At 42.9% G+C, this 27,321-nt stretch overlaps 1 long non-coding RNA gene across 1 annotated transcript in view; it reads left to right on the top strand.

Annotated features, from left to right (window-relative positions):
* Nucleotides 1–556: 556 nt before the first annotated feature.
* The window catches only part of LOC105738963, a 79,613-nt gene continuing 52,848 nt past the window's right edge, over nt 557–27,321 (top strand). The window contains exon 1 of the long non-coding RNA XR_004026798.1: nt 557–858. This is a non-coding gene — a long non-coding RNA (uncharacterized LOC105738963). The remainder of the gene's footprint in view (nt 859–27,321) is intronic.

The raw sequence follows: 27,321 nt of genomic DNA, 5'->3' as shown, positions 1-27,321 counted from the left end.
GGGTGGCAGATGAACAGAACTGGATACACGCGTGTAAGACAAGTGACAATGTCCTCAATTATATGCTGGAATGAAAAGCACATGTCCACCTCTTCAAGCAGCTGAATTCCAAATGCCATCACTTTCCTTTGTTATTTGCATCCTAGAAAATACACCTCCAAGGATAATGTGTGCATATATATACATATATTTCCAGGGTGAGAGAAAGCATGAAGAATAAAGGGAGAATTGACATACCATTTAACATTTTTGAAATGTTTTAAAACTGCCTTTGGGAAAATCGTATACCTCTTGCTTAAAAAATGACACATTTTATTTAAAAATATTCCTGCATTTTTTATTTCAGGGGAAGGGGAGGTAAGGGCTGTTGTTTTGTAAAACCTCCCAAGGCTGAGCATGGCTGTCATTTCTGGAGTCTTTCTGCTGAGGCCATTTCTCCTGTGACCATGGGCAAAAGGGCACAGCCGCGTGCCCCCACACCTGCTTCTGAATTCTGAGCACAGGCCAGAGGAGGGGAAGGGCAGGTTGTTTGCAGAAGCAGAGCCGACCCTTGGGTAAAAATGGGAAAACAAAAAGTGGTCAGGATAGATTCCAGAGTAGTTGGAGTTATATAGTGTTCTCTAGATCCTCAGCACTACGCCCTGGCCAGCCCCTAGGTCATGGAGCCCCCTCTCCTGCCCTGGGCTGGCCACCTCTCTCACTGGATGAGTGATGTGCTGTGGCTCAAAGGCTGAGGGGGCAGGTGGAGGATGCCTGCCGCGGAACGTGGGTGCTCCCTCCATCAGAATCTACTCACTGGGAGAGGATCTGCGGCCATCACCTCCAGCCCCGGTCCTGGTAGAGCTGTTGGAGAAAATGGTAATGTTTGCATGGTCACTGGGACCACAACTCATGCGTGGAGGGGACTGGAACAGGATGGGGCGAGGGGTTCCAGGTTCTACTCAGCTGCCCAAGGGCTGGAGGGATCTATGGCCCTATCCCTAAGGGAGGAATGAAAGCCTTTGCCTTCCATGAAAGGATTCAAGGGGTCTTAGGACCTTCTTAGTGGCCCTGAGGTCATGATGCTAGTTTGTGCTGTGCTGTGTAGGCTGCCATTGTATTTTGCTATTGTGGGAAAACAGAGGCAGTGCAAGGACTGAGGAAGAAGAATGTAATTCTGTTGGGGGCTTGGAAATCCCCAGCAGGGGCCACCTGTGGAAGAGGACACCCCAAGTGCCTGCCCTGGGCCAGGGGAGAAGAAAACAGTGCCCAAGGCCTCGGCTTCTCCACTAAGCACATGTTCCCTCTGCAAGGGGAGAGGGCCACCAGCCGAACCAGCGTCACCTTGCTCAGATCCCAGAACTTGGGCTCCAGAAGCAGCAGTCAGAAGCTTCTGGAGCAGCTCATAGACCCCTGGCCCAGGCCTCCTGCACTCTCTGGTGTCCTGTAGCAGCCTCCCGCTGAAACTGTCCTCTCACTGCTTCTGTAGAATTATGCCACAAGGGAGAAGCATCTGGCAATGCATGCGACTGGATTTTTCTTTTGTTTTGTTATAATGAGAAAGTGAAGGAATACTCATGGGCCAATTTGTAGAGAGACAGACACAGAGAGAGAGAGAGAGAACATATTAAATGAGAGAGAGAGAGAGAACATATTAAATATGCTATAAGGAAGGTGGTCTCTCATTTCACTGCACATTGTTTGGCAAAGATGATGTCATTTCATTCACATGTCGAAAGTAATTGGTCCCTTACCAACCACCTATGAAATTAAGAGCATTTCACATAGATAGCTGGAAGATTCAGGGAGCACGGTTTTCATTTACAATTATTTTCAAAGTGAAATGTTTGCCAGACTAAACAACAAAGTTCTTTGCTTGTTTCAAGAGTCCTTTGAGTGTGAATCATGCCTTGATAGACTGTGTTTTTTCATTTGTAGTCTTCACTGAGTCTCCGAATGATGGTGCACCTAATTAGTCATCACCAGCACGTTATTACTGGAGATAGACAACCCAAATCCAAAGTCTTCATGCAGAGTTTTCTGATGGAGTTCCTCAGACACTCTTTATTTTTCCAGTTCAGCTCACAGTCTTGGGCATCAGATGCTTTTTCTCATCCTCTAATTTTGTCCCCATCTTTTCTAACAAAAACACAATTACTTTTTGCTCTCAATTCAAGATTCTGGGACTAGTAAGATGATACCAGGGTTGGGTATCCACTGAACAGGAATAGCCAGAAAGATCCAGGAACTGAAATTGGGTTAGCAGATTAGAGCTTCGGTGACCCTGAGAAGTTGAGCCCCCAAACCATGGCTGTACCCTAGGAGAGGCAGAGCCAAGGAGTTTGGCATCAGGCAGATATTTCAAGCCCGAGAAGGCAATACCCACAATCCAGGAGCTCAGAAATGAGAGATGCAGCTAGGTAGCAAACACAGGGTGTGGGAGCCAGCAATAAGCCAGAAAGAGGCTGGGGAAAGGCCCCATGGCTGTCACATGCCTCCCACCAGAGCCAACTGGAATCCTACCTGTGGAGGCTGGGCCCACTGGGGACCCCAAGCAGCACCCACAGCCTGGAGTGTAAAAGTGTGTGGAAGCAGCAGGCACCTGACAGCAATTGCAAGGGAGCAACTATTCCACGTTTCTTGACGCATGCAGCAGTTCTGAGGTGACGTGTGTAAGCATTCTCAGCCTCATTGGGTTCTTCTGTACATCAACTGTAGTGACGCTTGCATTTCACAAAACATGTGAAACTCAAGGTGGCTGTGTACAAACATGAAGAAGAAGGGATGCAATATTCAGCTCATGTAGACGAAGTATCGTTTCATGTGGTGACAGGGTAGCTGGCAGTGGTAAAGAGTCGTGAACTTTCGGGGAGGCATGACAAAAAATTATTGTACATAGAGCAGAAAGTCAGAGAGCAAAATGCAAAGATCCCAGGAGCTCTTTTAGAGCAATGCTTCCCAGCCTTTTTCTAACCCATGGCATTCAGAGAAATTATCATTTTTCTTTTTTTCTTTGACATTTATTTTAAATTCCGGGGTACGTGTGCAGGATGTGCAGGTTTGTTACATAGGTAACTGTGTGCCAAGGTGGTTTGCTGCACAGATCATCCCATCACCTAGGTATTAAGCCCAGCACCCATTAGCTGTTCTTCCTGATTCTCTCCGTCTTCTCGTCACCACTCACAGGCCCCAGTGTGTGTTGTTCCCCACCATGTGTCAGTGTGTTCGCATTGTTCAGCTCCTCCTTATGAGTGAGAACATGCCATGTTTGGTTTTCTGTTCCTGGGTTAGCTTGCTGAGGACAAAACGTGGCATGAGGATAACATGTAACAGAAGCATAACATGAGGCTTCTCGCTCCATCCATGTCTCTGCAAAGGACATGATCTTATTCCTTTTTACGGTTGCATAGTATCCATGGTGTATGTGTACCACATTTTCTTTATCCAGTCTATCATTGATAAACTTGGCATGGGTTGATTCCATGGAGAAATGAATATTTTTCTAAGGCCCTCTTGGATAAAGATTTGCTTGCAGCCGAAGGCAAGAGGTTCTGGGTTTCAGCCCTTGGGCACTTGCCTGGATGCCCTAAGGGTTAAGTTGGGGGCTAAGGGCAGTCACTTTCTCCTCACACTTGGAACTCATTCAAGGCTCTAAGTTGAGAAGCTCAATTTTAGAAGACTGGGACGGAATAAACAGAAATGAAGCATGTCCCAACGGACTTTGGATCAATCTACAAAAACCCATACCTGCTGTGGGCCAAACTACACTTACACTAGGTGTAAGTTCCTGCTCTCAAGGAGCTCCCAGAAGAGGGAAAGAATGGAGACAGAAAAGCACTTGTTATGATGAACTAACCATGACCCACGGGGTGTGATGAGAAGGCGAGTTTATTCTTACCTCCACCTCCTTTTAGAGTATTTGCTAAGGCCCACCCTTTCGCAGTCCTGGGGGAAACTCAGGGGCCCACAGCTTTTCTGGTCACCTTTAGACATTAAAAGTGTCCCAGTTGCTTAAATCTCAAAACATCAGCTCTTTCCAGTAATTAATACGTTGAATCAAGTGTAATAATCAAAAGCGTCATGCTTCATTTAAGGGTAAAACTTCTCCTGGCCCCCACCCCCATTGCACTGAGGTTGGAGTGCAGTGGTACAGTCACGGCTCACTGCAACCTCAAAGTCCCAGGCTCAAGCGATTCTCTGCCTCAGCCTCCACAGGCCTAATGGCTGCCACAGCCAGGTGCTCACTCCAGCTGGTTTCTGAGTTCCCCAGCATCAGATCGGGGAGGAGAGAAGGAGGATGAGCAAAGGCCTGGAGGCCAGGGTCACAGCAGCTAGAGGCCAGGGTTGCAGCAGCCCTTCTCTTGTGTGGTGCCTTCACAGGTTCTTCTGAAACCCTCCAACTCTCCATTCCCTACTGGGCCACGATCCTGGGGTTGTCTCCCCTGGAGCCCCTTGGGGCGCTGAATGCATCTCTTCTGGCTGCTTCTTATGGCTCTTCCTCAGCCCAGGGGAATCTGAAGTCACTTCCTACTGGGGCTGCCTCACTCTCTGTTTGGCCCCTCTTACTCCCTCCTTCCCCCGAACGGCTCTCACCATTTATGGGAAGCATGATGAGTCCTTTGTACCCAACTGTGAGTGCAAGCTGACCCCAAAACCACAGAGCAACCAACAAGCCAGGCTCCCCACTTCTCAGCCAGACACCAGCCCACTGCGTCCCCCGAGCGTCAGGAGGCACCCCTACACCTTGGCTTGAGGTAGGGCAATTGACCTCACTCTTTCTTCCAGGTGAGGCCCACAGCAGAGCTTTCCTCCAAAAATTCCCTACTGTAAATTTCAATTCTTTTCTTGGCCTCCCTCTCATCTTTTATAGTCTGGAGGTGGGTGGTTGGCTGAGACTACAAAACTGGTTTCCATAAGCACTTTTTGCAAATCTTGCATCTCACTTTGGAATGTTCTATTTCTTTGGGGCCTCACTTGAAACTGAGACTAAAATAATTCCAATTTAACACCTAGTACAGATAGAGCATCCCCCCTTTTTGTTTCAGAACATAGCACATATAGAAAATGATGATATTTGTGTGGTGCTCTTGGGTAAATGGATGTGCTGTTCATGGTGAGAGCTAACTGGCCAGGAGCTCCACCTGCTCCAGTTGCCCAATGTGGACAACTCAAGGCCTAGGGGTGCAAGCACAACCTATTTGCAACATGCCAAGTGCAGGGTCTTCACAGGTTCTTTCGAGACCTTCCTATTCCCCCTCCCCACTGGGCTATAATCTGGACCCACGGCTGTGTTGCTTGTTGTTGGTTGGGAAGCTGTGTGGCTAGGCTGTGGATGAGGCTGGAAGTGATGCAGAAGAATAAACGATTCATTCGAGCTGTAGCATCAGGCTACCTGGAGGTGGTGATGCCTGAGCTGGGTCTGGGTTTTGAAGTATGAATAGGAGTTCTCTAAGCAGCTGCTTTAGTCTGTTTTCTGTTACTTAAAACAGATTACCTGAAGCTGGGTAATTTATAAAGTAGAGAAATTCCTTCCTTCCCTCCCTCCTTCCCTCCCTTCCTTCCTTCCTTCCTTCCTTCCTTCCTTCCTTCCTTTCTTCCTTCTTTCCCTCCTTCCTTCCTTCTTTTTCTTTCTTTTTTCGAGACAGGGTTTCACCCTGTTGCCCAGGCCAGAGTGCAGTGGTGCAATCATGGTTCACTGCAACCTCAAACTTGCAGGCTTAAGCAATCCTCCTGCCTCAGCCTCCCAAGTAGCTAGGACTACAGGTGTGTGCTACAATGCCAAGCTAATTTTTAATTTTTTGGCAGAGAATGGGTCTCCTTCTATTATCCAGGCTAGCCTTGAACTCAAAGCCTCAAGCAATCCTCCTGTCATGGCCTCCCAAAGTGCTGGGATTACAAGTGTGAGCCACCATACCCGGGCAGAAATATATTTCTTACAGTTATGGAAGCTGAGAAGTCCAAGGTTGAGGGGCCGCCCCTAGTGAGAGCCTTCTTGATGCTAGGGTCTCTGCAGAGTCCTGAGGTGGCACGGGACATCACGGCATGCTAGCTCAGGTCTCTTCCTCAGGGACCAAGGTCCCACATGAGTTTCGGAGGGCACAAACATTCAAATCATAGCAGTAGCCACCCAGAGCAAGGACATTCTGGGGAACACAGTGTTCGGTGCAAGGGGAGCACTCAAGCATGTGATGGGAAGGAGGGAAGTGGCTGGATGGGAGGCTGGAGGCTCCATCCTGGGCAGCCCTTTCTTTCAAGACCTCCTCACGGCTGTGCCCTGCAGCAATTTCACCTCAGCCTCATTCACAATTCTTTCTTCTTCTTCTCACATCTAATTAATTACCAGGTTCTTGTTTTCGTCTTTTAACTATTTTCCCATCATCCCATTCCTTCCAGTCCCACACTCACTGCCATGGTCTTCAGTGTCTTACTACTGTGAAGGCAAACATCACACACATGATCCACCTTGCCCCTGTTCCCCTCCTCCAATCCAATTTCTATGCTGCAGCAGCAGTGATGTTAAAATATCAGGCCAGGATTAACCATCCCCTCCAATCATTTTACTTCTCACTCAGTGAACTCTCCTTCCTTCCTGTAACCTGCCCAGGCCCATGCACTTTCCCCAATGACTTCATCAGATCTCCACTCAAATAGCACTCTATCAGAGACCCTCCTATAAACGACAGCACCCTACCTCCAAGACCCCATTTCCTTACCTGGCAGCATTGATTGTCACTTGACATGTTGCATGTTTATTTCATTGTTTGCCCCAGAAGAATGTGAGCTCCTGCTGGAGGGAGCAGGGATTTGATCTTGTCGCTTGATGCCTCTCCCATGCCTCGTTGGTAGGACGCCCTCAGTGATAGTTGTTAAATAAATGAGTGCGTAATCCCAGCGGTGAGGCCGAGGCAGAGGATTGCTTGAGGCCAGAAGTTCAAAACCTGCCTGGGCAACATAGCAAGACTCCCGGCTCTACAAATAATTTTTAAATTAGCCAAGCATGATGGCTCACACCTGTAGTCTCAAGTACTTGGGAGGCTGAGGCAGGAGAATCACTTGAGCCCAGGAGATAGAGGCTGCAGTGAACCATAATCACGCCACTGCACTCCAGCCTGGGTGACAGAGTGAGACCCTGAGTCTATAAACAAACAAATAAATAAGTGAATAGAGTGAGGTGTGAGAAGACAAGCAAACTCCGGCTCACTTTATACTTACAGTTTCTTCGTGACATATAAAGCCATCATTTTTAACAGCAACCATTCAACATTTATTGAAGATTCACTCTATGAGCAGTGCAGTGCTAGCTATTTTACGTGTATTATCTCAGTCTCCACAATAACCTATGAAATAGGTTCTATTTCTAGCACCCCTTTTCATGTAATGTGGGTCCTTATAGTAAATGAAAATATGTAATAATACATTAAAACATCAGTAATGTACACTTTACATTGCACACACTCTGGCAACTTGTTTATTTTTTCAGAACTTTTGCTGTGTACACATACACATACATATAGTTGACCTGGAGTTTGTGTATGTTTTTATTTGCTTCTTTCTTGTTTTTGCTATTTTACAAAAATGAGGTCTCATGATATATATTGTTCCACAAGGTGATGTGTCTCAGAGATTTTTTTTTTCATGAAATTTACTAACATGGACCTCATTGTTTTTCTTGACTTGCATATGTAGGATACACTATGGTGCATTTAACCTCCTCCTACTGATTGACATTCACATTGGTTTTTTGGTTTTGTTTTGGCTGTACTGTGTTACAAACAATTTTGCAATCAATCAGTCTTTCTATATTGTTGATTGGGGCCCAGGTGTGTAAGGACGTCAGGAGGGAGATTCCTAAATGTGAAATTGCTAGGTCAGCAAACGTGCACGTTCTATTTATTTATTATAATCTGATACTAGGGTTGTGGTCTCTATAGCAGACATGCCTTGCGGCCAACCCACATCCATTCCCAGCTCCTGTCTCCTGCGTCTGTCCCAGCTCTTTGCCTGAGGCTTTCTCGGGCCTCAGAGCTTGTTCTGTCTGTGTCTGAGCCATGGAGTTAAGGCCTCCCGAGCAGCCTTCAATCAATGACCCACAGGAATTGATGGCTAAATACCTCCTTGGCTGGGTGGGTTAACTCAGGTGCATGTTTCATGCTGGATCACAGTTTCCAGTTGCCCACAGTGGTAACTTGATTGACAGCACGCTCTTCATTCACTCCCTCTCCTGCCCAGTTTCCCTTCCTTAATACCCCACTGATATTTCTTAGGATGACCCCCTAAACAAATGCTTACACTCAAATCCTTGTCTCAGGGTCTGTTTCTGGGGAACCAAAACTAAGAAACTCTTATTTATTTATGAAAAAAAGTAAAGTTTGTTCTTTAAATAAAATTGATGCATACACTTTGTTTTTTTAAGTTTATACTTAAAAAAGTCTTTGTTTTTATAAAGAAAGAAAATTAAAAATAAACATCGTCTTCTAACCCAAAGGTTAATAGTGTCCTTAACAGTTAATAGTGTCCTTCATTTCTTCCCAGAGACATGATTATACAAATAAATATACACACATCCTTTTACATTTACATAAATGGAATAACGCTAAACACGATGCAGCTGGCCGAGGTGGCTCACGCCTGTAATCTCAGCACTTTGGGAGGCCGAAGCGGGCGGATCATGAGGTCAAGAGATTGAGACTATCCTAGCCAACATGGTGAAACCCCTGTCTCTACTAAAAATACAAAAATTAGCTGGGCGTGGTGGCGCTTGCCTGTAATCTCAGCCACTCGGGAGGCTGAGGCAGGAGAATCGCTTGAACTCAGGGGGCGGAGGTTGCAGTGAACCGAGATCCAGCTACTGCACTGCAGCCTGGCAACAGAGCGAGACTCCATCCCAACAACAACAACAACAAAAACAAACACGATGTTTGGCACCTTTACCCACTTAATGATGCATCTTGGAGAATGTTGATACTTACATAGACAGAGCTTTTAGTGGCCTTGCATTTTAGGGCCACACCACACGGTTTTTAATCAGTCCCCTATTAGAGAACATTCAATTGTTTCTAATATGCAGTTACCACCATGCTGTGACAAATGTTTTTGTACATATATTTTAGGTCATTTAAAAAAATTTTAAATCATAACAGGATTGCTAGGTCAAGGTGTATGTGCATTTTGTTTTTGTCTTTTAGACATTACTGTCTTTTCCTCTTCAAGTAGGCTGCACTGATTTATACTTCTACCAACAGTGTCTGAATGCCTGTTTCCCCATACCTCCTCAACAATGGGTTCATCAAACATCTTAATATTTACTAATCTGTTAGGTGAAATAAGTATTTAATTATTTTATTGTGTGTTTCTTTGAGCATCTGTTCATATATTTATTGTCATTTATGGTTCATCCATGAATTATCTGTTTCTATCCTGGACCAATTTTTCTATGGGATTTTTTGGTCTTCTTCCGTTTGGTTTCCAAGAGCTTTTATATAGGGTATGGCTATTAACCTGTTAGGTATGGTACTTATATGTCCTCCCATTCTGTGACTTTTCTTTAACTTTGTTTACTAATAATGAAATATTCTCTTGTACAAGTGTTTTACATTATTAAATCAAGTCTATTCATTTATTTTCTTGGTTTCTGAATTTTATGTGATGCTTCAGAAGTCTCTTCTCCAATTTTATAAAAATATCCATCTGTATTTCTCTTAGTTCTTTCATTTTTACATTTACATCATTAATTCATTTCGAGTTTATTGGTGTTTGTTGTGTTAGAAGAAACTACAAAGAAACGAGAGTGAAGCAAAGAAGATAAGCCTGGCTTAAAAGTGCTGAACAACAGTCAGTGGCTTATGCCTGTAATCCCAGTGTTTTGGGAGGCCAAGGCAGGAGGATCATTTGAGGCCAGGAATCCAAGACCAGCCTGGACAATAAACCAAGACCTCATTTCTTCAAAAAATTACAAAATTAGCTGAGTGTGGCTGAGGCGAGAGGATCCCTTAAGCCCAGGAGATTGAGGCTGCAGTGAGCTGTGACTGCACCACTGCACTCCAGCCTGGGCAACACAGAGAGACCCTGTGTCTTAAAAGAAAAAAAATGTGCTGAATGCTTGGGTGGCGATATTGGGGAGTTGCCATTGATCAGGACCTGCTAAGGGGTTTTCTGTCATGGGGAAGGTGGTCCAGGGTCATTTTCCAGGGCTATTATCAGTGTGTGCCAGAGCTAGCATGTACTGGCTCATGAGTGCCAATTTATGATGTGTTATATGTTATACAGCCATTCTTATAAGTTAAATCCTATTACATTATAATTAAATAAATAATATTTTCCAAAAAGGTAAAAACATTTAAAATCTACCACTTCCAAATCATTTTACTATGTTGTCTTCTTACATATGCCTCTGAGGTTATTTACTGCCATTGTATCTATGCAGTGGAAATAGTACATAACGTTGATATAACATTGGTTGCTTGAATTGGCCATGGTGGGAGTATTTACACCTTGGATCTTGGCAAATGCTACCAGTCAGGGTCCTTTTTTTTCGTTAGAGATTAGCTGATAAGCATTTACCTGCACACCCCTGACTTCGCCTGTCTCCAGATATGCTTATTCAGGGAAGAGGCAGGTGTGCTGGAGAGGAAACCCCAGCATCCGTTAGAGAGTCAGACTTGAGAACAGTTAGGTTCTGCCCAGTCCTACCACTCTACGATTCCAGGATACTCGTGATTATTCTGCATGGCTACATTGCCAAGGGGAATTTAGCTCAGAAAAACCTGCTTTAGGGGATTTTTCCAGAGTCTCCACATTCTTAACCTGGATCTCATTTTGGTGTAATTCAGCCCTCCGATGAGTCGTGCACAGGATTTTCCCTGCAATGTCTCAGATTTAGATTCCAACATGGCAACTCAGACCTATAGATAGAATTATTTATCATAATTCATCTGTTTTCCATTTAATATTAAGTGTTCTTAAAACATTTGACTCTCTCTAAATGCTGTCCAAGTAGCTGCAATGTATTGACATTTTTACTTACTCTCTTCCACATGGCAGCTTACATTTTGTAGAGAGCAAAAGAAGGTTGGGAAAAACAGGGTTTGGGATCTCACACCCACTCTTGAAATAAGGGAAGCATTATTTATCCCAGTTATGAAGAAGAGCCTTTGTTTTATCTTCGTAAGTCAGTTTTTTTAAAGAGCTAAAAACATGTAAAATACATAAAAACCACAGGAAAAAATGTATGGTTCAAGTAGCTGTTATATAATTGTATGAGAACCTTCTCACTGAGAATATGAGAAAGTTACTTTTTCTGCTTCAGTATTTTATTTTAAAGATAGAGAGACCTTGTAAGTGTTAGCACAAATTTAGAAATTCCTACTAAATCAATTATAATAATAATTTTATCCCTTGCTCATCCTGAAACAGACCCATGTACTATATTAATAATGTTTTAAGGGACACATTTCACCAAGAGCTTTAATTATTTTTTACAAATATACCTTGGAAGTCATTTTTGCCCACATTTCACAGATGGTTAAATTGGTCTATTCACTGGTTCTGAAACATTCCAAACTAATTTCCAGCTTCTCTCCATCTTCCTACCTTAGATGCCATCCCTCCTCTTTTCCATGGAATCATCTCCTGTCTTCAAGATTCTACAGTTTTTCCATAATTATTCCCAAGTTGAATGATGCATTGCTTTTCTGGACTTATAACAATTTTCCATATCACCCATTTGGCACCTGATTATTATACTTTCTCTTGTAACTTACATTGTTAGGCAATTTCTACTGTCTTTACAGTTGACCCTTGAACAACATGGGTTTGAACTGCATGGATCCTATTATATGTAGATTTTCTTACATCTCTGGCACCCCTGAGACAGAAAGACCAACACTTCCTCTTCCTTCTCCTTCTCAGCCTGCTCAACGTGAAGATCAAAAGGATATAGACCTTTATGATAATCCACTTCCACTCCATGAATAGTAAACGTATTATCTTCTCCTTATGATTTTCTTAATAACAATTTATTTTCTCTGGCTTCTATTGTTGTAAGAATACAGTCTAGAATACATATAACCTATAAAATATGTGTTAATTGGCTGTTTATCAGTAAGCCTTCCAGTCAACAGTAGGCTATTAGTAATTAAGTTTTTGAAGAGTCAAAAGTTATACATGGATTTTTTATTGCAGCGGGACTCAGTGCCCCAACCCCAGTGTTATTCAAGGGTCAACTGTAGTTTTACCTCAACATTCAGACAAGAGGTTCTGATTCTGAGATGTGTAGACTCCCTTGGGACTTTAGAGAAATTGGTGATATCATAAAATTATATGTAAAATTTTGTGTGTGTGCTAATGTGCCTTTTTAGGGGCAAAATTCATTATTGTTATCAGATTCTCAAAGGGATTTTTGACTCAAGAGTCTAGTCTCCTGAAGGAATGTAATTATATGATATGCTTCATTATATTCTTCACAATATCTTCAATAACTCAGTTGAGTAATTAAATGGGCACAGGACAGATCTAATGTTTTCACTTATTTGCCATCAATTAACATCTTATTTTCCAAACCATGGAAGAGGGACGAAAACTTTTCTATTTCCATCTCACAGATGTAATGAACATATATGAAGATAATAGATGTGTCAAAGTTTTGAAAAGTTAAAAACAATACCTTATGGTTATGATAGCCCATGTCGAGAGATGCTCTTGGCCTTCTGCACTTCCAGAATTCCCCATGATTTTTGTCACCTTTTCTGAATCTTCTTCTAGAGCAGCAGAACTTGGAAAATGTCTTCTCCCTTGACTCTGACTTCAGCAGCATTGATCTCCAATACCACCTCTCACCTAATAGCTTGTTAATAAAAATATCTTTATCCCCTGTTCATTACTCTCCATTCTTTGACAACTTTAAGTCCTGATTAATTACCACTGTCCACAGTACTCTTCATATTATAATTCTTGGCGGCTGCAATATTCTTGCAGATGCTGCTTCTAATATCCTGGCTCCTTATTCCTGGACCTTCACTTTTCCAGTGATGTCCTCCACTCCACTTTAGCCACCACCTCCCATGGTCAAACCTAGACCTTGTCTTTACCAATAACTACAATCCTTCTGTTGTAGGCAGAATAATGGACTCCCTGCCCCACCCCGCACCAAAAATGTCTACTTTCTAATCCCCAGAATCTGTGAAAATGTTACATTACATGGCAAAGGGAAATTGAAGTTGCAGATGGAATTAAGGTTGCTAATCAGCTGACCTTAAGTAAGGAGACTATGCTGGATTATTCAGGTGGCCCCAGTATAATCACAAAGGTCCTTAAATATGGAAGGCAGAAATGGAAGAGATCAGAAGGGTGTTCTGGATAACTCTACCCGCTATCACTGGATTTGCAGATGGAGGAAGTCGGCCACAAGCCAAAGAATGTGGTTGGCTTCTATGTCCTGGAAAGGACCAGGAAATGGATTCTCCCTAGAATATCCAGAAAGGAACACAGCCATGTCAACACCTTCATTACAGCCCAGTGAAATCCATTTCAGCATTCTGATCTCTAGAACTACAAATCACACATTTGTGTTGTTTTAAGCCAATAAATTATGATAATCCATTACAGCAGCAGGAGGAAACACATACACCTTCCTTTCATTAGCAGTTGAGGCCAAGGTTGCCTTCATGCAACCCACTCTATTTTTGCAATTTACTTCCTCTAGTACCCAACTCTGATAACATTTTGATCCCACTAAATCCTGCAATCCATAGATCCTATAACCTTTTTACTGCCTCTCATTCAACTCCCCTCTGTTTTTCCTACTTGAGCAGCTCAGATTCGATGACCAAGTGCTGGAATCACTCACCTGCAGCTCTCAACTGCAGAGTAATTCAATTAACTCCAACCCTCTTCCTATCTTGTACTTGAATCTGCTAGTTGAATATGGTTGGAAAAAAAACACACAGCCAATCTGATTGGTCTTTCAGTCAATGACTCTAATATCACTTGGGACCTTAGTGTGCCGGGAAGTCCTTGCTGGGAATTCATGATCCTTCCCTCTGTAACTTTCCTAGGAGACTATTTCACAAATTGTCTTCTCTCTGGAAATATCCAAATTCTTTTTCTCTATCTTCACTCTCTGCTGATTTTGTGTGTATGTAACCTTATTTCTTATTCCATTGAGAAAATAGATGATCAGAAGAAGACTTCCTTAAATCCCCACCACCCTACACACCCACTGACCCACATACACGTCTTCCCCCCTATAGCTGTGAACCATTGGTGAGGGCATCTATGGAAGCTCTGCGCCCCCCCGCCCCATTGCAGGGAAGATTCACCAGTCACATCTCCTGCTTCTGTCTCCTTTGGTCCCATGAAATCACTTTTCTCACTCTCCACTGGATCACTCTCATTGGCATACAGACATCCTGCTATTTCTCCTGTCTTAGAAGAACCCTCTCTGGGCCCCACATCCCCCTCTGTCCCTGCCCTATTCCTCTGCCCCCTGAGAGATATCTGCACCCCTCTCCTCCTCCCATTTTCTCTTGAACTCACTCCAGTAGGGTTTTTGTCCTCTCCTCTCCCCTGAAACTGCTGTTGTCCAAGTCACCAAGGCTCCCCCAAGGCTAAATCCAGTCATCAGTTTCCAGCCCTCATCTTACCTGACCTATCAGTAGCACCAGATACCATCTTTGGTCTGGATTCTTGCAAAACGTCTCTAACTGGGTTCCCATCTCCTGCCTTTGGGGCTGTGCAGTCTATTTTCTACTGGGCAGTGGAGGATTTCTGTTTCATTTTGGTTTTAGTGAGTCACATTAAGTTGCTCCTCAGCTAATCACACTCTAATCACTTCTCAGCTCCCTCAGGTAAAAGCCAGACTTCTCTCAGGGGCCTTCAAGTGCTGTATAAAATGGCCTGAGGCCCCTGCCCTCGTCTGCAGACACGCCGTGGGCTCACTCTGCTCTAGCCTCGGACCTCCTGGTGGCTTCTCAAACTCACCAAGCACCTTTCTCCCTCAGAGCCTCTGTCCACTGACTGTGCCCTCTGCCTAGAACAGTCTTCCCCAGAGGCTGGTGTGGCTTGTTCGCTTCTCCTTCCAGATTTCTGATGAAGGTGGTGTTCCTGACATCCTCCAACACGAAGAAAAAGCACCTTCTGCTCTGCCCCACCCCTGCTTCTTCACTTTATCTTATATTTTTTCCATGGCATGTATCATTATCTGAGTTTTATATATATAATATTATTCTGAGTTTTATATATATAATATTATTCATATAATACATTATATACTAGTACAGTCCTATGCCCCATAATGACATTCTGGTCAAGGACGGACACATATAGGACATTAGTTCCATAAGATTCTTATATCATTATTTTCCTGTACCTTGTCTATGTTTAGGTATGCCTAGATACACAAATATTTACCATCGTCTTCCAGTTGCCTAATGGTGTTTAGGACAGCTACATGCTGTGCAGGTGTGTAACCTGGAAGCTATGGGCTACACCACACAGCCTAGATGTGTAGTAAGCTAGACCATCTAGGTTTGTGTGCACTCTGTGATGTTCGCACAATGACAAAATGGCCTAATGATGTATTTCTCAGAACATATCTTCATTAAGTGAGCCGTGGCTGTATATAATATATTGATGTAATATATAATAATTATGTAACATATATGTATATTAAATGTATGTATGGATACATACAGTATATATATATATGTATGTGTGTATTTGTATGTGTGTCTGTCTACATACGCATGGATAATTATTTCCCTCACCAACTAAAATATAAATGCCATTGAGGCAGGGAGTTTGTTTTGTTCCTGGCTATACCTCCAGCACCTAGGAAAGTGCCCTGTGTAGCATTTAATAAGTTTGTTGAATCAATAAAAGAAAGAATAAATGAATGAATGAATTTAAGTAAAGTTGAACACACACTCAAATGGATCATAGCTTGACTGTAGATCTTTGCTGTCATTGTTTTGCAGCCAGGCAGGCAAGATGAGCTTCTCCTAGCTTTGTGTGTGTCAGCTTCAGCACTTATCAAATATTGATAAGTTTGATCTTGGGAGTTAGTCTATCTAACTAATGTGTTTCAAACCTCAAGAGGCATCTTCTCTAGGGAAGTCCTAGAGTCCTGTGATGTCACCACTACCTAGATTTCTTTGTTGTCTTTTGACAATCTTCCCTTAAATGCACCCTTCTCAGGGGATAAAAATAAGGAATAGAAGTTAATTATTGATGTTGTCAGTGAATGTTTTCTTGGATATATGTGAAAATCGTTGCCTTTTTTCAGGAGAAGCTTACCAGGGTAAAGAAGCACTGTGTTCTCCACAGTGAAAGCGAGAAGCTCAATTCTAAAACACCATTTGAAAATCACGTCTGTCCAATAAACAGTGTATAATGATTGGGATACCCTAATACCATTCTTACATTTACTAATGGATGTGCAGAAATACACACTCCTAGGAAAATTAATCCAGTTAAATTTTTCTCTTTCATTTTTAACTTCTTTAAGCCTCAAAAACCCAAGAGTGTAGGATACATTTATAGCTGGGTTATTATAGCTATTTTCAGTTTTAACTATTCCATGTTTCCATCCTCTCACAAGGAAATGTTAGCAATTCATGGTTAATCTGGGCCATGAGCAGAAAGAATTTTTTCCCTTTCTCTTATTTTGAGGTAAAGGAAAAATTTCTGTAGAACCATATGTTTTTGGAAACACTGGACTTAGAGAACACTTTGCGGTGCAGAACTATGGAAGCTTGAACAGACCAAACACTGCACTACTTATATCCATCCCTCCGAATCAAAGAGTAGATACAGCACACGTAATAGTGGGAAACTGAGGTTTGCCAGGGCTTGGACAATGTGTTTATGACCAATTCAAGGGATCTTAAATGATGGATAAGTTATTTTCAATGTTTCTGTAACTCATAAGTGCAGGAATGATGCTGCATGATAGTTGACCAACAATGGTGAGTGTTAAGAATTCCATTCATTGGGTATTAATAGCATCAGGATTATAACTGTCTTACACCATTGCTTATTTCATAATCTATTTCTGGAACTGGAGATTTGGAGGTTCGCCAGGTCTGCAATCCTGTCAAATTTGACTTGATCAGTGGGAGCCAAGCGCATTAACCCAAAAGATTCAACTGAGGGGCAGGGGTGGAAAAGGAAAACTTTAAGTCTAAGTTTGTTGGAACCCTGCATAAAAGGAATTGTACAGTCTAGACAACTATCTGGGAGAGTTGCTAACAACTTGAGAATAGCTGCATGGCCTGATATGGGAATTCAGAGAAGTTTATGGCAAAGTGAGTGTTAACTAAAACTATATCATTCATTCATTTATTCATTCACTAACAAAGCTATAATAAGCACCTACCTTGTGTTTGGCAAATGGCAGAGAGCAGGTGTGTGTGTCAAAATTATTTTGGGGTATAGAGATTTAAGAGGGCCACAAGTGTGATGAAAATGTTATCCAAAAGGGCCTGATTCCACTTTTTAGCTGCTTGACCTTGGATAAGTTGCTTAACTTTTCTGAGTCTGTAGAATGGGAATAATAACTCCCAGGTTAAAAGACTTCTGAGGATTTAGTGAGACAATTCTATGAACAGTAAGACAATGACTTGGAAAGCATCTCACATGGTTCATGGTCCATGAAAGGCATTCAACAATGTAAGTTTCTGTCCTCTTCTCCCAAGAAAGGTGTGTTAGTCTGTTCTGCATTGCTATAAAGGAATACTTGAGACTGGGTAGTTTATTTTAAAAAAGAGGTTTATTTGGCTCTCAGTTCTGCAGACTGTACAAGAAGCATGGTGCCAGCATCTGCTTCTGGTGAGGGCCTCAGGAAGCTTCCAATTATGGCAGAAGGTGAAGGCGGAGCAGGTACATCACCTGGTAAGAGAAGGAGCAAGAGAGAGAGATGCCATGTGCTTTTAAACAACTAGCTCTTGCGTGAACTAACTCATTACCACGGGGAGGGCACCAAGCCATTCATGAGGGATCCGCCCCCACAACCCAAACACCTCCCACTAGGCCTCATCTCCAAAACTGGAGGTCACATTTCAACATGGGATTTGGGGGCAGGACAAAATATCCAAACTATATGAAAAGGAAATGGCTCTGAGCAATTCCCAAGGGAGGTAGGAAAGAGTCCTGGGAAGCAGGTCTGGCTCTGAGAAATGGCACTCCTGGATTCTGTGTGGTGTATGTAGAGAAACACCCCATGCTCCCCATGAAATGCACAACTCAGTGTTTGGGTTGAGGTCCTTGGACCTTATAGGTTGGCAGTGGTGCCCGAATGCTTCCCTTTGCTCACAGCTGATGAGGAAAAATTTGAATTGTGACTGAAGAAAATGTCAACTGTAAATGCAGCCTTTAAAATTGAGTCGTGTGAAAGAAGTCATTATTTGAAAAAGATACTTGCACACACGTGTTTATAGCAGCACAATTCACAATAGCAAAATCGTGGAACCAACCCAAATGCCCATCAGTCAATGAGTGGATAAAGAAACTCTGATATATATATCAGTATATATATATATATATCAGTATATATATATATATCAGTATATATATATATCAGTATATATATATATATCAGTATATATATATCAGTATATATACATACATAAGTATATATATATCAGTATATATATCTATATATACATCATATATATCAGTATATATATCATATATATCAGTATATATATCATATATATCAGTATATATATCATATATATCAGTATATATATCATATATAACAGTATATATATCATATATATCAGTATATACATCATATATATCAGTATATATATATCATATATATCAGTATATATATATATCATATATATATATGATGGAATACTACTCGGCCATAAAAAGGAATAGATTAACAGCATTTGCAATGACCTGGATGAGATTAGAGACTATTATCCTAAGTGAAGTAACTCAGGAATGGAAAACCAAGCATCGTATGCTAGTTATGCATCGTATGATATGTGGGAGCTAAGCTATGAGGATGCAAAAGCTGAGCTATGAGGATGCAAAAGCGTAAGAACAATACAATGGACTTTGGGGACTTGGGGGAAGATTGGGGAGGGGGGCGAGAGATAAAAGACAACAAATATGGTGCAGTGTATACTGCTCAGGTGATGAGTGCACCAGGTTCTCACAAACCTCCACTAAAGAACTTACTCATGTAACTAAATACAACTTGTACCCCCAATAACTTATGGAAAAATAAAATTTTAAAAAATTGTGTCGTATGTAAAGTGACATGCTGGAGAAGGATGTGCTTTGGCCATTTCTGAAAGTCTCCACCACCTGCAGGTTCAGGAAACATTTTTTATTGGCATCGGGGAACTCCCAGTCTCAATAGGACGACATTACCAAAGCTGGAGTCTCTGTTTGGTCCCGCAGTATAGCACAAAAGGCGCTAGAAACAGCAGGCGGGGCCGCCAGCAGCTAGGGCTGCCAGCAGCACTATCAGCAAAGCAGGTGTTTATATTGCCCTCTTGCCCAGTTCCATAAGCAGCTTCCCAGTGGCTTCTGGGGCTGGATCAAGTAGATTCTCTTTCAAGTTCCTGCCAGAAGGAACCAGGACCTCAAAAAATAACCAAAAAAAAAAAAAAAAAAAGCAATCCAAATAGTGTCTTGTTTCTAAACTGCTAGGTATTTTTTTTCTCTTTTTGGAGACAGTCTTGCTCTGTTGCCCAGGCTGGAGTGCAGTGGCACAATCATAGCTCACTGCAGCCTCAAATCCCTGGGCTCAAGCCATCCTCCTACCTCAGCCTCTCAAGTAGCTAGGCCTACAGGTGCACACCATCACATTTGGCTAATTTAAAATTTTTTCTGTTAGATGCAGAGTCTTGCTGTGTTGCCCAGACTGATCTTGGACTCCTGATCTCAAGCGATCCTCCCACCCTGGCCTTCCAAAGTGCTGGTATTATAGGCATGAGCCACTATACTTGGACCCAAACAGGTATCTGTTAAACTGGCTTTACCTTCACTCACCTTTTGAACCTGAGAGTGAAAGGAGAACTGTTACCTGCCAAGTCTGCAGCAGAAGGAGTGAGTGTGGTAGCTGGATCACCAGCTCTGGGCTCCAGCCCACCCTTGTGGCTGGTACACTGGGGCAGGTTACACAGACTCTGCAGGTGACGAGGCTGAGCCTGAGGCTGAGGCTCAGCCCGAGGCTGTGGCTCAGCCCGAGGCTGTCTGCCTATATGATGGGAGAGAAATGATAATCGCTCGTGGTTCATTGAGCTGTTGAGGGCTAAATGAGCTAATATGTGAAAGGGATCAGGACAGTCCTCGGCGCCTCTTTGGCCTTCCTAAGTTAACTCTCACTGCTCCATTGGCTGAGGAGTTCACTTATCACAGCCTGAGAAGAGGTGGCTGCCTGTATGGAGCGACTTAGATGCCTGAGGCCCTTTATGCCATGAATGGGACACAGCAAAGGGTGGGGTGAGAAGTGCCCTGGTGAGATTGGCCACCTTTTGGCTTTGGGACCTTGGGCTTGGTAATTAACCAGGCGTTAGCTTTTGTATCTGTGAATGGGGATGATGATATTACTTAAATCATAAGATTGTTGAAAGGCTTTGAAAAAGTGCTTACAACTTGCTTATCTTTGTAACTTGGCACATGCTCAGTGAGTATGCACTCTTTGCCCTCTTCATCATCTTATCATCATCATCACCATCTTTCCCATCTGGAAATCACTCCGCACATTAGAACCACCTTGGATAAGACAGCCTACATAGGGACAAGTGAGGGGGAACACCCTTCCTTTTCCTATTAATATGTGATGACGGGTTTGTACTTTAAGATAGTTGTTTCTCAGACGACCCCATGAAAAACTGGGCAAAGGATATCAACAGACACTTCCCAAAAGAAAAAATACAAGTGGTCAATAAACACATGAAAAAATGCTCAACATCACTAGTCATCACAGAAATGCAAATTAAAACCACAACGAGATATCCTCTTACACCAGTCAGAATGGCTATTATCAAAAAGTCAAAAAGCAACAGAGGCTGGCATGGATGTAGAGAAAAGGGAACGTTTACACACTGTTGATAGGAATGCAAAGTGGTTCCATCTCTTTGGAAAACAGTGTGGAGATTTCTCATGGAATTTAAAAAACAGAGCTACCATTTGACCCAGCAATCCTACTGCTGGGTATCTACCCAAAGGAAAATAAATCATTATATAAAAAAGACACCTGCACTCATGTGTTCATTACAGCACTATTCGTAATAGCAAAGTCATGGTGCCAACCTAAGTGTCCATCAATGGATGGCTGGATGAAGAAAATGTGGTCTATATACACCATGGGATACGATACAGCAGTAAAAAAAAAAAAAAAAAAAATGAAATATGGACCGGGCACGGTGGCTCATGCCTGTAATCCCAGCACTTTTGGAGGCCAAGGGGAGTGGATCATGAGGTCAAGAGATCGAGACCACTCCGGCCAACATGGTGAAACCCCGTCTCTACTAAAAATACAAAAATTAGCCGGGCATGGTGGCACGCGCCTGTGGCACTCAGGAGGCTGAGGCAGGAGAATGGCTTGGACCTGGGAGGCAGAGGTTGCAGTGAGCCGAGATTGCACCACTGCACTCCAGCTTGGTGAGAGAGTGAGACTCCATCTCAAAAAAAAAAAAAAAAAGAAAAAAAAGAGAAATCATGTCCTTTGGAACAACATGGATGGAGCCGGAGGCCATTGTCCTAAGAGAACTAACTCTGAAACAGAAAATTAAAAATTAAATACCACATGTGCTTACTTGTAAGTGGGAGCTAAACGATGGGTAAACATGGACATAAAAATAAAATAATGGACACTGGGAACTCCAAAGACAGGGAGAGTAGGAGGAAGGCGATGGTTGAAAAATTAACTATCATGTACAGTGTTCACTGTTTGGGTGATGGGTGCACCAGAAGCCCAATCCCCACCACTATGCAATATATCCATGTAACAAACACGCACACGTACTCCCTGAATCTAAAATTAAATTAATTTTAGAAACATAAATTTAAACAGACACAAAAATAAACATAGAAATACAGTGGTTTCTGTGGAAGACCTGGAGCAGGGCGCTAGAGTGAAATGGGAAGAGCCCTACGTTTGGAGACAAAAGCCTTGACCTTGAATCTTGGCCTTGCCCCTGCCGGCTTCCCCTGAACAGCTCACAACCTCTCTGTCACCAGCGAGATGTCTGAATGCACGGGAAAGGAGAAGGAGTAGGCAAGCTTTCACGATGGGGCAATAACAAGGCCCAAGACATCAGCAGAGGTGGGAAAGCCCAGCCCAGGCCAAAGAGGTGCCCCGGGTGTGGCTGCCTGGAGGGAAAATGCCTCCTGAACACCCTGAACCCCGGCCTGGGAAGGGGTGCTGAGGCGACTGTCCGCAGCAGTGGCATCCCTTTGCCATTCTTTTTGGGGAAACCCCATTTTGTTCCAGCATCAGCTGTGGAAGGAGTGGAGTGGCTTCTGGGTAGCTCCAGATAAAGGACTCTGCAGACAGGAGGGCAATCCCTGGGCACAGCCTCACAGAGGGTCCAAGAGAAAGACAAAAAATGTTGCTCTTCCTTTCTCCCTCTCTGCTGCTAGATTAAGTAAATGGTCCTAATTATCAACTCATTCACTGAATTCCTAAACAACGACCATGAAGAATCCCTTTACACACCACTCTCTTGAAAGGTTAGAGGGGCAAAACTAAACTCTATGGTAACAGCCCCAAGACAATCAAAATGTGCTGCCTGCCCCGCCCCCGCCCCCGCCCCCGCCCCAGCAGCTGTTGAAATGCCTCAGCCTCCCACTTCCCCAGCCTGGCTGGCTTCCCCTGCCCCGCATTCCTGGCAGGTCTAGGAGTTGAGAGAAAAATACACCAGAACAAGAAGTGCCTGGGTGTTCTCCAGTTCCTAGCAGGTGGAAGGTGGGGCTGTTCGGATGAAAATGGTTTTTACAGACGTGCAGAATTCAAGGGTGTTTCCCATTCAGCAGGCAGGGCTCTGCCAGGCAGTTCCTCAGAAACCCTGTGTTATGTTCTCGTGGGGACGTGTTTCTCTTTTTTTATGAAGTCCTCACTCTTTTCACCTGTGTTGGCCTCTGCCAACACCCTTGGCCGCCATGACGGTAGAAAGCCTTGTGTGTAGCCCTCTCTTTTAATTTGCTCTGGAATGATTCCATAGAGAAGCCCGGAGTCAAGGGCATTTCTCTCCCCATGTAATGCTGTTCTAGGCCTTGGGGGCTTACTTTCGTCTCTCCAAAATGTACTGTGAGGCACGAGGCACATGGCTTTTGCTTTAGATTTTTACCCAGAAATTATGGCATCGAATTTAGACACCAAATGACAAGTGCCATTTACCCTTGTAAATGAATTGGGCCATGGCTTATGTTTTACTTTTTCGCCCCGCATTCAGTCTCCATGGGGGAGAATATTTTTTAAAGGCTTGATGGTACTGATACTGAGTTGTAGAGTCATTCGCAGGAACGATTGGTAAGCGACTCAACTACAGTGGCGGCGATCAGCAGCTTCCATGAGTCCACTTTACTAGATGCGACAGCTGTCTTCATGTCTTTACAAAGTATTACAAGAATTAGGAAGTAGGTTTTGTAGGAATTCTAAATTGGGCAAGGCATTGTGGTGGTGCAAAAAGAATTCTTACTCCCCTCTATTAAAAAAAAAATCATGCTTATGGTTTCCACAGCTTACCTTTCTACTTGCTATAAAATGGATGAACTGCAGGGTGCCGATGCTTTTGTGCTGGCCTTCAGCCTCTAGATGCTTGTTGTTCCTAATCACACCTGAGGTCCCTCCTTGTCACCTGCAGCTGTCGGTCCCGTGGCTGTCTCTTGGGCCCTGCACGGGGCAGGCTAGAGATAAGAGGGAGCTGATGCCCCATAGCTCAGCAGCTCTTTGCAAATGATAATGGAGTTCAGGGAGACAACTCTGAGGTTGTTCCACGCTATTTCCCGCAGGTCCCTGCCAGACTAGCCCAGTGCCTGCAGTGTTTTCCCCCTCATTTATGCACCAATGTCAGCTTTCTCCCCTTCCCTGTCTCATTTCCCACCCCCTGCTGCTCCCTGGGATGATCCCAATGTGTCATCAGCCTCAAATCCTTGGTCTCAGGTGTGCTCCCAGGGGATGCAAACTAAGACATGAAGCTCCGCCTAGGACAAGTAGGGGAGGCCCTTGAGAGCCAGCAAACCCTCCACTGCTTGACCCACCCATGCTTTGAGACCCTGCTCCAGAGCTCCCCAGGGCCTCCCTCACCTGCCTCTGGAGGAAGCACTCTCGGTACTGGCTCCTCCTGTCTCCCCACCGCCCAGCCAAGCCAGCCCCCTCTCCTCCTCCAGAATGCCCTCCCAGACTACTACTGGGAACACTTCCTTTCTGGAACTTACATTGCATTTACAGAAGGTACCAAGAATTTAGCACCCGATGCTATGGTAATCCCCTCTATGTTGGTTCTACTTCCCTAACTAAACTGTCAGGTTCTGAAGGGCTGGGGATCATGGCAAATAATTTTTAATTCCGTTTAGTTTTGGGTTTGTATTATCCCATTCCATGCCTAGCATAGTGATTATGGCAGAATAGTTACTTAATTAGTATATAGATTCACTCAACATTCAGCAAATATGTATTGAGTACCTGCTATGTGCTAGAGGCTGGGGATATATTTCTCCCAGATTAACTGCTAGTTGGAATACAGACAATTAGCAAAAATAAATGACTAATGACATGGTATGTTAGGAAGTATTAGAAAATATCAAGAAAATACAGTAGGAAGACTAAAGAGATCCTCGGCTTGGAGGCATAGGGACGTTGTGATTTTATTTTTATGTATGTGTCTATATTAACAAAAATTGTTTATATTTCAGGTGTACAATGTGATTTTTGGTATGTTGATACATAGTGAAATGATTACTACAATCATGCAAATTAACATATTCATGTCCTCACAGTTTCCTTTTTGTGTGTAGGCAAGAATGCCTAAAATCTCTCTTTGCAAATTTCCAGTACATAATATAGTATTATTAACTATCATCATCACAATGAGCATTAGGTCTTTAGACTTATTCATCCTATATAACTGCAACTTTGTACCCTTTAAACAACTTCTCCGCATTTCCCCCACTCCCCCACCTCTGATAGCCATCATTCTACTCTTTGTTTCTCTTTGTTTCTATGTATTAGACTTTTAAAAATTCCACATATAACTGAGATCACGCAGTATTTTTTTTCCTGTGTCTGGTGTATTTCACTTAGCATAATATCCGTCCTGTTCATCCATGTTGTCAAAAATGGCTGAATCTCCTTTTTAAAAGTGTAACAACATTCCATTATGTGTGTTTATATATATAATCACAATTCTGTTATAATATAAAGGATAACAAGTGTTGGCGAGAACGTGGAGAAAAGGGAAGCCTTGTGTACTGTTGGTGGGAATGTAAATTGGTACAGCTATTACGGAAAACATTATGGATGTTCCTCAAAAAATTAAAAATAGAACAACCATATGATCCAGCAATCCCACTTCTCGGTATATATCCAAAGGAAATGAAATCGGTATGTGGGAGAGATATCTGCATTCCCATGTTTATTACAGCATTCACAATAGCCAAGACATGGAAACGACTGAAGTTGTGATTTTAAACAGTTTCTGCAAAAAGCTGCATTGAAGAGACTACCTCTGAACAAAGACTCAAAGGAGAAGAGAGAACCAGCTCTACAAATATCTGGAGGGGCCAGGCAGCATGAACAGCAAGTACCAAGACCCTGAGATGCGAGCATGTCAGATACATTAAGGGGACAGCAAGGAGGGCAATGTAGAGTCCACAAGGGCCATGGTAATGGGAGGCTGGAGATGCAGGAGCCAGACCCTGGGGGCCTGAGACCATTGCAAGGACTTGGGCTTTGCCTCTCAGTGCGATGGGGCCGGAGCAGGTTTTGCTGAGAAGTGACACCACCTGACTCACATATTAACAAGATCTCTCTGGCTGCTGTGCTGACAATAGATTCTAGATCCACAAGGGGAAGCAGGGACACCCTTGACAGGGGTGAACTGCGACCTCTTCTTGAGAGGTGAGGGCAGTTTGGCTGGATATGTTTTGAAGATGGTGCCTACAGGATTTTCTATCTTATTGACGTGGAGTGTGTTAACTTAAATGCCTTGGTTTAGGTGGTATCTGTCAGGTTTTTCCATGGTAAATGATTGCTTTTCCTTCTGTAATTAATAAGTAATTTGGCGGGAGGCATGTTTAGATGATATAAATATCCTTTTCCTCATCAAACTTTTACTTGCTATCCTAAGCATACATGGAAACTTTTTCTTGAATCAATTATTACTATGATAGTTGTCAAACAGGGATTTTACGGACCCTGTCACTCATTCCACATTCATTAATTGGTACTCCATTGTAAGGAAGATTTGTCCTCGCCCTTGATATTTATTTATGTGAATGTGGACTCATGTGTTTCTGTTTTGTTCACTGGGTTATCATCTATTAATGTCATTGTATATTTTGATGCTCAAAAATGTCCCAGATTTTTGGTCAGTGGGACCCATTTCAAGCTGGTTCCTGTGTCCTTTTTGACATACCTCCATCATTCTTTAAACACAATACTATGTTCCAGGCTCATGATGGGCTCTTTTTGTCCTATACCTGGAATCAACTGTTTCTCCAAGGAGCCCTAGTTCCTTTTAGTGGAGAATGGTATTTAGAAACCAAGATCTGGGCATATTATGTATTTTTAAATTATGGAGCCTTTTTAGTCCTCCTTGCTACTGCTAAAATAAGAATTCTTATATCTTCATTTTAACAGTTAAACTTTACCTGAGCCCAAAAGAAAAAACATGAAATGTTAGAAGCTGTCAGCTTTAAGATGTTCTTCATATTGAGACACAAAGTGATGACCATTGTAAAATCTTAAGTGAAGCCTCTTGACACACCTGAACACATTTTGTGATATTTAACTATGGCAAGACACCGTGGTGTTAACACTCTGTACTTATCCTAGGGTCATTCACTATCTAGAAACAATAGAATATGTTTAACATCCTCTCCACAAAGGGGATCTAACTGTTCTTGATTTTATTTTCTCCATGCATACATTACATTTTATACTTCCACTGGTGTGCAAAAATGAAAGAAAGAGGCCTGAACAAGGCCACTTTTGCTCCATGATACCCTTTTTCATCACAATGATTACTTAACTTTCTTTGTGCTTTTCTCTCTCTTTCTAGGTACCAAGAAATACATAATCATTATAATAATTGCATGATGCAATCCACGAATGACTTTGACCTACGCTTTCTCAGCTGACCTCATGACAAAACCTTTTAA

Source organism: Nomascus leucogenys, chromosome 18, assembly GCF_006542625.1.
Source record: "Nomascus leucogenys isolate Asia chromosome 18, Asia_NLE_v1, whole genome shotgun sequence".
In the NCBI taxonomy this organism is placed as follows: Eukaryota; Metazoa; Chordata; class Mammalia; order Primates; family Hylobatidae; genus Nomascus; species Nomascus leucogenys.
The sequence above is the reverse complement of the archived record's forward strand: the minus strand, read 5'-3'. Positions and strand labels throughout refer to the sequence as shown.